This window comes from Salmo trutta, chromosome 3 (assembly GCF_901001165.1).
Source record: "Salmo trutta chromosome 3, fSalTru1.1, whole genome shotgun sequence".
In the NCBI taxonomy this organism is placed as follows: Eukaryota; Metazoa; Chordata; class Actinopteri; order Salmoniformes; family Salmonidae; genus Salmo; species Salmo trutta.
Genome location: NC_042959.1, coordinates 41,937,262 through 41,951,052, shown reverse-complemented (window position 1 = coordinate 41,951,052; position 13,791 = coordinate 41,937,262). Strand labels below are relative to the sequence as shown.

Below are 13,791 nucleotides of genomic sequence, written 5' to 3'. Positions count from 1 at the left end.
TAGAGACTCATGGAGGGTGGACCTGGTGATGGATGGGGAGTATGTGAAGGTGTGTGAATCAGGATCAGGCCACCAACAGAACAAATAAGTAGACACAACAACCTAACCCTTATGTTGTGAAAACAACAGCTTGGGAAATTACAGGGCAAGAGGTCAGGCTTTGATATCTGAGACAGTTATCTGGAGGAAAAAAACATGACAGACAGGATACAATGGTGCCACTAAAATACATTTACATTAGAACAGTGTGTGCATCCTCTCTCACGTCACAACTATAACATTCCCTCTCCTCTTTCCCTGTCTATCTCTTTGAAAATATAAAAACATTTTCCTTGTGTATCTCTACTTCCTCTCATTTTATATTTGTTTCTGTGTTTTTGAGTAAGAGCTGGCTCTGGGCTCTCTCTATTTTACTGTCTGTGGCTATTGGGAAAAGAGAGTGAGTGTGCTTAATGTGTCATCAGAGAGAGGACATGGAGGCTATGGTTGGTGGAACAGGGAGGGGGGTGTGAGAGATGGTTTGTGGTGGGAAGATATCACTGTGCATATTAAAGACTGATGACTGTAGAAGACATGGGACAAATGGCCACAGGAAATAGGCATTAATTTTGTGGTTGAGTGTCCGTGCGTGTGTGTGTGTATGTGTGTGTGTGTTAGTTGTTTTCTTCCAGAACAAATTATATTTTTACAAAGACCACCTCTCAATCTCACAGAGGGGTTTCAGTCTGGAATACAATTTTGCCACATTATCGCCACAGTCCATGGTCTGTTATTCCACTTTTCAAATTCAACAATATAATGAAGCACTTACTCTGATATTGAATAAAGTCTGAGCGTCTAGCTGTTGGGCATCTGTACTTTGAATAGTCTGAAGATATATTCTGTCTAAAATTACCAAAAAATATGAGGAGCGTTTCGGAGGTAAAGTCCACAAAGGAAGCAAATGGCTTGTAGAGTGACACATTTCCCTCTACACTTCCCTCTATTTATCAAGACTAGAAACATACCAAGACCAAGAAAACTAGAATGATCTTACAATAAAAATTGCAAATCATTTAAAAATGTATGTGGCTTTAAAAGTATGATATGGTAAGATTTTATCAAGGATTTGCAAGTGGTTAATAACCAAAAGTATTACCAAAAATAATCTGTTACCAAACACTGCCAACTATGAGAATGTCACATACTGTACAAGCTTATCTAGACCTTGTCACACCGCCCAGTCCCTCACCTGCACACTTAGTCCTGCAGACGAGGGGTGGTCCAGGTGGTCCGGTGCCGCCCTCTCCGGGCCGGGTCAGCAACACACTTATGTGATACTCCGTGTCTGGGTCCAGGTGCCACAGCTTGTAGGTGACCATGTTGACCCCATGGACCTCGGACCAAGGTGATTGGCTGGCCCGGTACTCAATCTCCTTCCTGATAATAGGGCCATCTCCCAGGATGGAGTTGGTGTTGAGCTGGATAATCAGATATGTGGAGCCCGCTCGCAGCAGCTGTGGGGGCGCGATAGGGGAGGGGGGAACTGTGGGAAAAAGACAGGGTAGGAGGCTGTGAGTTTATTTTAATATTATTATTGCTTCTATACACTGTAGCTGTATTTCCTCCATCCACTATGTGTTACGGCTGTCGAAAGGAGGGGACCAAAGCGCAGCGTGGTGAGTGTTCATGATAATTATTTAATAATACGAAACACTTTAACAAAAGAAACAAAACGAAAGCCAACAGTTCTGTCAGGTCACATAATACAAAACAGAAAACAACTACCCACAAAAAGCAGGTGGGAAAAGGCTGCCTAAGTATGTCTCCCAATCAGAGCAAACGATAGACAGCTGCCTCTGATTGGAAACCATACCCGGCCAAAACATAGAAATAAAATACATAGAATGCCCACCCCATATCACACCCTGACCTAACGAAACAGAGAAAAACGTCTCTCTCAGGTCAGGGCGTGACACTATGTGACATTTGAGGACTATGTTGGTCGGAAGTGGTTGGAACTGCATTCCACTGTACTGAAAAGTACTATATACTATTGCTAATCAGTCTTATTACAACATGCTTATCAGCTTTTTTCATCCTTTTACTCTAAATAGGCTTCCTTTTACTACATCCATAACCTTCAGTTATTTTTACATATATATATATTTTTTCAACTTTATTTAACAAGGTAGGCCACTTGAGAACAAGTTCTCATTTACAACTGCGACCTGGCCAAGATAAAGCAAAGCAGTGTGACACAAACAAGAACACAGAGTTACACATGGAATAAACAAATGTACAGTCAATAACACAGTAGAAAAAAAAAATCGATATACAGTGTGTGCAAATGAAGTAAGATTAGGGAGGTTGTCACGTCCTGACCCGCAGAGGGCGTAATTGTGTTAGTTTTGGTCAGGATGTGGCAGGGGGTTTGTGTGTGTTAAATGTTGTGTGGGTGATTGGACTCCCAATTGAAGGCAGGTGTGTTGAGTTGCCTTTGATTGGGAGTCCTATATAGTAGTGTGTGTTTTTCTTTGGGGTTGTGGGTAGTTGTTTGTCCTTGCACTGCGGTGTATGTGCCTGCAAGACTCTGTTGCTGTCGTCTTTATTGTTTTTGTCCAGTGGATACTTTACTCCTTTTTTTTTTTTATTAAAAAACATGAGTATCCACATACCTGCTGCGCCTTGGTCCATTCTTGACGACGGTTGTTACAGAGGTAAGGCAATAAATAGGCCATAGTGGCAAAGTAATTACAATTTAGCAATTAAACACTGGAGTGATAGATGTGCAAGTAGAGATACTGGGGTGCAAAGGAGCAAAAAAATAAATGGGGATGAGGTAGTTGGATGGGCAATTTACAGATGGGCTATGTACAGGTGCAATGTTCTGTGAGCTGCTCTGACAGCTGATTCTTAAAGTTAGTGAGGGAGATATGAGTCTCCAGTTTCAGTGATTTTATTTATTTATTTATTTTTTTTGCAATTTGTTCCAGTCATTGGCAGCAGAGAACTGGAAGGAAAGGCGGCCAAAAGAGGAATTGGCTTTGGGGGTGACTAGTGAAAAATACCTGCTGGAGCGCGCGCTGCTATGGTGACCAGTGAGCTGAGATAAGGCGGGGCATTACCTAGCAAAGACTTGTAGATGACCTGGAGCCAGTGGGTTTGGTGATAAATATGAAGCGAGGGCCAGCCAACAGGAGCGTACAGGTCACAGTGGTGGGTAGTATATGGGGCTTTGGTGACAAAGCGGATGGCACTGTGATAGACTGCATCAATTTGCTGAGTAGAGTGTTGGAGGATATTTTGTAAATGACATCGCCGAAGTCAAGGATCGGCAGGATAGTCAGTTTTACGAGGGTATGTTTGGCACCATGAGTGAAGATGCTTTGTTGCGAAATAGGAAGCCAATTCTAGATTTAATTTTGGATTGGAGATGCTTAATGTGAGTCTGGAAGGAGAGTTTACATTCTAACCAGACACCTACAGTGAGAGAAAAAAGTATTTGATCCCCTGCTGATTTTTGTACATTTGCCACTGACAAAGAAATTATCTATCATTTTAATGGTAGGTTTATTTGAACAGTGAGAGACAGAATATTAACGAAATAATCCAGAAAAACGCATGTCAAAAATGTTATAAATTGATTTGCATTTTAATGAGGGAAATGAGTATTTGACCCCCCTGTAAAACATGACTTAGTACTTGGTAGCAAAATCCTTGTTGGCAATCATAGAGGTCAGATGTTTCTTGTAGTTGGCCACCAGGTTTGCACACATGTCAGGAGGGATTTTGTCCAACTCCTCATTAAGGTTTCGAGGCTGATGTTTGGCAACTCGAACCTTCAGCTCCCTCCACAGATTTTCTATGGGATTAAGGTCAGGAGACTGGCTAGGCCACTCCAGGACCTTAATGTGCTTCTTCTTGAACCACTCCTTTGTTGCCTTGGCCGTGTGTTTTGGGTCATTGTCATAATGGATTACCCATCCGACCCATTTTCAATGCCCTAGCTGAGGGAAGGAGGCTCTCACCCAAGATTTGACGGTACATGGCGCCGTCCATCGTCCCTTTGGTGCGATGAACTTGTCCTGTCCCCTTAGCAGAAAAACACCCCCAAAGCATAATGTTTCCACCTCCATGTTTGACGGTGGGGATGGTGTTCTTGAGGTCATAGGCAGCATTCCTCCTCCTCCAAACACGGCGAGTTGAGTTGATGCCAAAGAGCTCCATTTTGGTCTCATCTGACCACAACACTTTCACCCAGTTGTTCTCTGAATCATTCAGATGTTCATTGGCAAACTTCAGACGGGCATGTATATGTGCTTTCTTGAGCAGGGGGACCTCGCGGGCACTGCAGGATTTCAGTCCTTCATGGCGTAGTGTGTTACCAATTGTTTTCTTTCTGACTATGGTCCTAGCTGCCTTGAGATCATTGGCAAGATCCTCCCGTGTAGTTCTGGGCTGATTCCTCACCGTTCTCATGATCATTGCAACTCCACGAGGTGAGATCTTGCATGGAGCCCCAGGCCTAGGGAGATTGACAGTTCTTTTGTGTTTCTTCCATTTGCGAATAATCGCACCAAATGTTATCACCTTCTCACCAAGCTGCTTGGCGATGGTCTTGTAGCCCATTCCAGCCTTGTGTAGGTCTACAATCTTGTCCCTGACATCCTTGGAGAGCTCTTTGGTCTTGGCCATGGTGGAGAGTTTGGAATCTGATTGATTGCTTCTGTGGACAGGTGTCTTTTATACAGGTAACAAACTGAGATTAGGATCACTACCTTTAAGAGTGTGGTCCTAATCTCAGCTCGTTATCTGTATAAAAGACACCTGGGAGCCAAATCTTTCTGAGAGGGGGTAAAATACTTATTTCCCTCATTAAAATGCAAATCAATTTATAACATTTTTGTTGTGTTTTTCTGGATTTTTTGTTGTTATTCTGTCTCTCACTGTTCAAATAGACCCACCATTAAAATTATAGATTGATCATTTCTTTGTCAATGGGCAAACGTACAAAATCATCAGGGGATCAATACTTTTTTCCCCTCACTGTAGGTATTTGCAGGGGCGGGCAGCGATCGGTTGAAGAGCATTCATTTAGTTTTACTTCCATTTAAGAGCAGTTGGAGGCCACGGAAGGAGAGTTGTATGGCATTAAAGCTCGTGAGGAGGTTAGTTAACAGTGTCCAAAGAAGGGCCAGAAGTATACAGAATGGTGTCGTCTGCGTAGAGGTGGATCAGAGTATCACCGGCAGCAAAAGTAAAATCATTGATGTATACAGAGAAAAGAGTCGGCCCGAGAATTGAACCCTGTGGCACCCCCATAGAGACCCTCCGATTTGACACACTGAACTCTGTCTGAGAAGTAGTTGGTGAACCAGGCGAGGCAGTCATTTCAGAAACCAAGGCTGTTGAGTCTGCCGATAAGAATGTGGTGATTGACAGAGTCGAAAGCCTTGGCCAGGTCGATGAATACGGCTGCACAGTATTGTCTTTTATCAATGGCGGTTATGATATCGTTTAGGACCATGAGCGTGGCTGATGTGCACCCATGACCAGCTCGGAAACCAGATTGCAGAGGAGAAGGTACGGTGGGATTTGAAATGGTCGGTGATCTGTTTGTTGACTTGGCTTTCGAAGACCTTTGAAAGGCAGGGTAGGATAGATATAGGTCTGTAACAGCTTGGGTCTAGAGTCTCCCCTTTGAAGAGGGGGATGACCGCGGCAGCTTTCCAATCTTTGGGGATCTCAGACGATACGAAAGAGAGGTTGAACAGGCTATTAATAGGGGTTGCAACAATTGCGGTGGGTAATTTTAGAAAGAGCGGGTCCAGATTGTCTAGCCCAGCTGATTTGTAGGAGTCCAGATTTTGCAACTCTTTCAGAACATCAGCTATCTGGATTTGGGCGAAGGAGAAATGGGGGAGGCTTGGGCAAGTTGCTCTGTGGGGTGCAGTGCTGTTGACCGGGGTAGGGGTAGCCAGGTGGAAAGCATGGCCAGCCGTAGAAAAATGCTTATTGAAATTCTCAATTATCGTGTATTTATTGGTGGTGACAGTGTTTCCTAGCCTCAGTGCAGTGGGTAGCTGGGAGGAGATGCTCTTATTCTCCAAGGACTTTACATTGTCCCAGAACTTTTTGGATTTTGAGCTACAGGATGCAAATTTCTGCTTTTAAAAGCTAGCCTTTGGTTTCCTAACTGCCTGTGTATATTGGTTCCTAACTTCCCTGAAAGTTGCATATCGCGGGGGGCTATTCGATGCTAATGCAGTATACCACAAGATGTTTTTTTGCAGGTCAAGGGCAGTCAGGTCTGGAGTGAACCAAGGGCTATTTCTGTTCCTGGTTCTACATTTTTTGAATGGGGCATGCTTATTTAAGATGGTGAGGAAAGCACTTTTAAAGAATAACCAGGCATCCTCTACTGACGGGATGAGGTCAATATCCTTCCAGGATACCCGGGATACCCATGTCAATTAGAAAGGCCTGCTCACTGAAGTGTTTTAGGGAGCGTTTTACAGTGATGAGGGGTGGTCGTTTGACCGCAGACCCATTATGGACGCAGGCAATGAGGCAGTGATCGCTGAGATCCTGGTTGAAGACAGCAGAGGTGTATTTAAGGGGGCAGGTTGGTCAGGATGATATCTATGAGGGTGACGTTTTTACGGATTTGGGGTTGTACCTGGTAGGTTCATTAATCATTTGTGTGAGATTGAGGGCATCCAGCTTAGATTGTAGGACGGCCGGGGTGTTAACTCTTACATCTAGACGTTCCGCTAGCGGAACACCTGCTCCAATAGCCAATGATCCCTGAAAATGAGTTTTTTGTCGCAACATGATTACTGATATGATAAATGTTAGCCAAAAACACCTCAGGGGTGAAACACAACAAAATGTGTTCTACATTGCAGACTGAACACTGTCCTCCATGGGCCTATTTGCATTTGACATGATTACTTTGTGCCTGCAATCTATGGGCCAAATGGGGAGCGCTTGTGTGATCTGAAATTAGTTGATCAAGCTAATTAAAAGGCTGATTACCCTCTTGTTAGCGGGGGCAGTGGGGGAGGGGTGTTTATAAAAGCCTTGTTAAGGGGCTCGCACTGCAGTCCCTGTGAAATACAACTCAGAGAAGCAGTAACTGAGCGAGCAGCTATGAGTTATGGCCGCATTACAGAACGGCTATGCATCAGTTATCAGAAGTCAGGACAGAACTCACCATGCCAAAAATAACCCACATATTCTGAATTTAAAAAAGCTACGGCAACAACCATGTCACTACTATAATGCTACTAACAATTCCAGAGCTGAAAATTCTTTGTACAGTTTTCTACAGAACTGAGCACATTACTTGGAGACAGTCTGTGAATTGATTGAGGCTATTGTTTACTGGCAGATACTGTGGGAGCTTAGTGCTGCTCTGGCTAGGGGCTGTGCTGTCATCCACCAAACGGTCCGCATCACTAAACTCAACGTAATACGTGCTGTCACATCTATCGATGGATTAGATTGGTGCTACTTCACAAACCCGCCTTTACTCACTCTCTCCCCCTCCTCTCTTTTTTCTTACTCTCTCTCTCTCTTTCCCTCCGTCTACCACCTCTCCCTACTTTCAAGCCTGTTTTGAGAAGTGATGACGCAAAGGATATAAATGACGAGAGGAGATGAGTAGAATAGGATTTCTCCATGTCCTTATTTCCCTCTCCATCTCATTCCTCTGGTTTAGGGATTGGGGCCTAGCGTGGCATCAAACCCTCCTATTCAGCCGTGTCATCAAAGCGCTGTCAGAGCAGTGTCAGGCTCTAGGGATAGAGTGAGTAATGGGACTGAGGTTGGGCCATCTGCAGGACATGATATGAGGGGGCAGAGATGATGGATCAACATTGGAGACCAATATATCAGCTCTCCAACACTGCTATACTGATCAGCCTGGAACATTATTATTTACCTTTATTTCAATAGGGAAGTCATATTGAGACTAAAGTCACTTTTACAAATGAGCCCTGCACAATACAAAAACAAGCACATACATCAGGCAAACATAAATAAAGACAATATACACATGGTGGCGGGTAGCCTAGTGGTTAGAGTGTTGGGCCAGTAACCGGAAAGTTGCTGGATTGAATCCCCGAGCTGACAAAGTAAAAATATGTCGTTCCACCCCTGAGCAAGGCAGTTAACCCACTGTTCCCCGAGTGCCAAAAACGTGGATGTCGATTAAGGCAGCCCCCCACACCTCTCTGATTCAGAGGTTGGGTAAAATGTGGAAGACACATTTCAGTTGAAGGCAGGTATCCCCTTTCCATTAAATACACATGCAGACAGAAAAGAGCTCCAACTTCTTAATCAAACCCTCAATTTTGTACCGCACATTGAATATAGTTGCGGAGAGTCCTTGTAATCCTAGATTCAGATCATTCAGGCAAGAAAAAACATTGTCATCATGCAAGCGGTGAGCCAAGTGAAAATGATGGTCAGTAAAGAGAACTTTAAGCTCGTCTCTCATTTTTTAAAAAATGTGTCAATACCTTGTCTCTTGATAACCAGCGCACTTCTGTATGTTGTAAAAGTGTTACATGGTCGCTGCCCATATCATTGCATAGTGCAGAAAATACAGCCTTGCACAAGTATTCATCCCCCTTGACATTTGACCTATTTTGTTGCATTACAACCTGTAATTTAAATTGATTTTTATTTGTAATTTAAGTAATTAATATACACAAAATAGTCCAAATTGGTGAAATGAAATGAAGAAATTATTTACTTAAAAAATTCAACAACAAAAAATCAATAGATACAAGTGGTGCTATGAAGCCCCTAAATAAGATCTGCTGCAACCAATTACCTTCAGAAGTCACATAATTAGTTAAAAAAAGTCCACCTGTGTTCAATCTAAGTGTCACATGATCGGTCACATGATCTCAGTACCTGTTCTGAAAGGCCCCAGAGTCTGCAAAACCACTAAGCAAGGGGCACCACCAAGCAAGTGGCACCATGAAGACCAATGAGCTCTCCAAACAGGTCAGGGACAAAGTTGTGGAGAAGTACAAATCAGGGTTGGGTTATAAAAAAATATCAGAAACTTTGAACATCCCACGGAGCACCATTAAATCCATTATAAAAAAATTGAAAGAATATGGCACCACAACAAACCACCAAAACTCACGGACCAGGCAAGGAGGGCATTAATCAGAGAGGCAACAAAGACACCAAAGATAACCCTGAAGGAGCTGCAAAACTCCACAGCGGAGATTGGAGTATCAGTCCATAGGACCACTTTAAGCCGTACACTCGACCAAGCTGGGCTTTACAGAAGAGTGGCCAGAAAAAAGCCATTGCTTAAAGTGTTCGCCAAAAGGCATGTGGGAGACTCCCCAAACATATGGAAGAAGGTACTCTGGTCAGATGAGACTAAAATTGAGCTTTATGGCAATCAAGATAAACGCTATGTCTGGCGCAAACCCAACACCTCTCATCACCCCGAGAATACCATCCCCACAGTGAAGCATGGTGGTGGCAACATCATGCTGTGGGGAAGTTTTTCTTTGGCAGGGACTGGGAAACTGGTCAGAATTGAAGGAATGATGGATGGCGCTAAATACAGGGAAATTCTTGAGGGAAACCTGTTTCAGTCTTCCAGAGATTTGAGACTGGGACGGAGGTTCACCTTCCAGCAAGACAATGACACTAAGCATACTGCTAAAGCAACACTCAAGATGTTTATGGGGAAACATTTAAATGTCTTGGAATGGCCTAGTCAAAGCCCAGACCTCCATCCAATTGAGAATCTGTGGTATGACTTAAAGGCTGCTGTACACCAGCGGAACCCATCCAACTTGAAGGAGCTGGAGAAGTTTTGCCTTGAAGAATGGGGAAAAAATCCCAGTGACTAGATGTACCAAGCTTATAGAGACATACCCCAAGAGACTTGTAGCTGTAATTGCTGCAAAAGGTGGCTCTACAAAGTATTGACTTTTTTGGGGGTGGGGTGAATAGTTATGCATGCTCAAGTTTTCTGTCTTATTTCTTACTTGTTTCACAATAAAAAATATTTTGCATCTTCAAAGTGGTAGGCATGTTGTGTAAATCAAATGATACAAACTAACCAAAAAATATATTTTAATTCAAGGTTGTGAGGCCCCAAACTAGGAAAAATGCCAAGGGGGGGTGAATACTTTCGCAAGTCACTATACACGTGAGTTCAGGGGCCTTGCTTTAACAAAGTTAACCATTTTCAATGTAGTGTCCAAAACATCTTTCAAGCTGTCAGGCATTCCCTTGGCAGCAAGAGCTTCTCGGTGGATGCTGCAGTGTACCCAAATGCCATCGGGAGCAACTGCTTGCACGTGCGGTACCACTCCACTATGTCTCCCTGTCATGGCTTTTGCGCCATCAGTACACATACCAACACATCTTGACCACCAAAATCCATTTGATGTCACAAAGCTGTCCAGTACTTTAAAAATATATCTCCTGTTGCTTTGGTTTCCAGAAGAGGATGTCTTTCTTAAATGACCCCCCCATAAACATAACGGACATATACCAGGAGCTGTGCCAGGCCCACCACGTCTGTTGACTCATCCAGCTGTAACGCATAGTATTCACTGGCTTGTATGTGAAGCAGTAATTGTTTCAAAACATGTCACTGATGCATTGTGAAACAGTGTTTGATGAAGGCATTGTCTGTATCATTTTTTTGGGCCTTTTCCCCAAGCATTGTCCCAGCCATATCTGCGGCAGCAGGAAGAATTAAGTCCTCCACAATAGTATGGGGCTTGCCTGTCCTAGCCACTCGGTAGCTCACCATATAAGACACTTCTAGACATTTTTATGAATGGTATCTGTTGCTTTTATACATGTCTTACTACTCTAAAGTCGTCTTAATTCTCGCTCCAAAAATTCCCGTGGCTTATTTTTCGAATTGGCATATTTTGTTTCTAAATGTCTGTGTAAAAGTGAAGGTTTCATTGAGTTGTGAGATAGTATTTTTGCACAAATAACACACTGTGGCTGAGGAAAGGCAATACTCCCAATATAAGTGAACCCCAAATCAATGTATCATATTTGCGCCTCTTCGATGGTCCAACATCCCTGTCTGTTTGGTGCTTTCCCGGGTAAGGGGGCAGTAGCTCTTCAGCTGCATCAGATTCACAACTGTCAGTGTCCATGCTAGCTGGGCTAACAACGAATGTAGAATTACTGATGCTAGCAATGGATGTGCTCGTGGAAGCAGAACAACTTGTGTCATTGACAGGTGCAGGAGTAGTACTGCCTGTAGTAGCAGTACTACAAGTAGAGCTGGTGTGCGTATCTATGGGCCTTACTTTTTTGTTATCCAATTTCTAGCCAATGAAATGAGCAGCAGCTACGTTTGGCTACACACGGATCGTAAATGGAATTCCCGCGATGGAGTAATGGTTGTGATTTGACATAAATTATTTGACTAGGCTACCTGTATTTGACATTGTTGTTATTTCGCTGAAAAATTAGATTTAATTTTATTTTTGGCAGTGAAACGAGGCTACCCCTGACGGCATTGCGTGTACCGCTGTTTGGGAATACCTGGTCTATATGATAATATCAATCAAGCACTTCAATGTGTTGATTGAATTATGCCACAGCTGACAAGTGTGTTTGACGTGTAAATTGATTAATGATTCATTAATGTTCATTTTACTGCTTTTGCTAACACAAAGTAACATGACTAAATCAGTTTTATTCAGTTCACCCTTGGTTCATAGACCTACAATACAGCATATTGAGAGATCCTAGCCTCGTCCCACTGACTGACGGTGGGCGCATTTACCTTTGACGATGAGTTCAGCGAAGTTGGAGACCCCAGAGCCCCTGGAGGACTGGGTGACACATCGGTACAGGTCCTGGTTGTTGCACTGCACACTGTCCACATGTAATGACGCCACAAAGCGCCGGTGACTCAGGTGCTTGACCAAGGCTGTAGAGGTCACGTCCCCACTGTGCCTCTGGAGAGAGAACAGGATGGGTCAAATAAAAACAAGCACACAAACACATGCCGACAACCATCCGTGGAGATCAGTGGACAAAGGGCTGGAAAACGGCCCGCACCAAAAAAACGCATGGTTGCCAAGAAAGCAGTTAGATTTGCTAGATTCTTAAAATGTGTGTGCAGTGTTTGCGTGTTGGAGTCACTTTTAATTATTAATTGATCTACTGTTTCTATCGTAGGCCACTGTAATCGATGGTACCATTCTGATGAAGGTGCACATGGATCAGATTCAAACTTTAAAGACCGAGATCTGGTCATTGAAGACAGACCAGCAGAAAGAAAAACATAATCTGAGGGCAGAGATACGGGCGACAGCTGATGCATTGGTCCAGAGCCAGACGGCATTGGCGGAGAGTCGAAAAATGACGCATTGAATAGGGCGAGGAATGAGATCTCACAATCCAAGTCACAAACCATGCCAGGGACACCTGTGAGCTCGGGAACTCCACCACCTCTGAGACAAGCGTGGAGAAACGAAAATGTTCAATTATATTCCATGATATTCTTAAAATATGTATGTTGGCTGAATATCAACAGGTGATGTCTGCTAAATAATCAAGTTGATTGCACAGTCATATAGCCTCGGCACCTACATAAAGCTCTGTGTGGGCAACCTCATGCAACCACAAAATGTTGGATAAAGCATATACTGTACAGTATTGTATTTCTTCATCAGCATCTTTATGGTTTCGTTAATGGGGCTATGTGGGACGCTAGCGTGCCACCCGTGGTGCACCCTATCAACAGCAGGTGCATTTCAAGAGCGGCAAATTTGAAACCAAATAAATGTCAAAATTCAAATTTTTCAAACATACAACTATCTTACACCCTTTGAAAGATAAACATCTCCTTAATCGAACCACGTTCTCCGATTTCAAAAAGGTTTTACGGCGAAAGCATAGTTAGATTATGTTAGGAGAGTACATTGACAATAGCTGTGTGTAATGTTTGTCAATTCAAAGACAGGCGTCACCAAAATCAGCTAAAATTATGCACTAACCTTTGACAATCTCCATCAGATGACACTCCTAGGACATTATGTTAGACAATACATGCATTTTTAGTTCTATCAAGTTCATATTTATATCCAAAAACAGCGTTTTACTATGGCGTTGATGTTCAGGAAATCGTTTCCCTCCAATAACCGGCAGTCAAGTCAACACAACAAAATAAATAATTAATATTAGAAAACATTGGTAAAATATTATATTGTCATTAAAAGAATTATAGATTTATATCTCTTGAACGCAATCGACTTGCCAGATTTAAAAATAACCTTACTGGGAAATCACACTTTGCAATAATCTGAGCACTGCGCCCAGAAAAATACGCTTTGCGATAGACTAACCGCCATGTTGGAGAGATCGAAAATACTATGTAAATAATCCATTACCTTTGATTCTCTTCATCAGATGTCACTTCCAGGAATCCCAGGTCCATAACGAATGTAGTTTTGTTCAAAAAAGCTCATCATTTATGTCCAAAAAGCTCCGTGTTAGCACATGATCTAAGCCCGCCGGACTTCACTTCATGAACGAGGGGAAAAAATATATTTACGTTCGTTCAAACATGTCAAACGTTGTATAGCATAAATCATTAGTGCCTTTTTTAACCAGAACATGAATAAAATTCAAGGCGGACGATTGCGTTCTCTTTTAAAACGTATTGGAACGAGAGTACCCAACATGAACTCGCGCGCCAGAGTCTAATCGGCCATCACCGTTCCATGGCTCTTGTTCGGTCAGATCTCACTGTAGAAGACTCAAAACACTTTGTAAAGGCTGGTG

The 13,791-nt window shown here is 43.0% G+C and overlaps 1 pseudogene; it reads right to left on the bottom strand.

Annotated features, from left to right (window-relative positions):
• The window catches only part of LOC115165376 (receptor-type tyrosine-protein phosphatase U-like), a 282,163-nt pseudogene that overhangs the window by 94,915 nt on the left and 173,457 nt on the right, over positions 1–13,791 (bottom strand).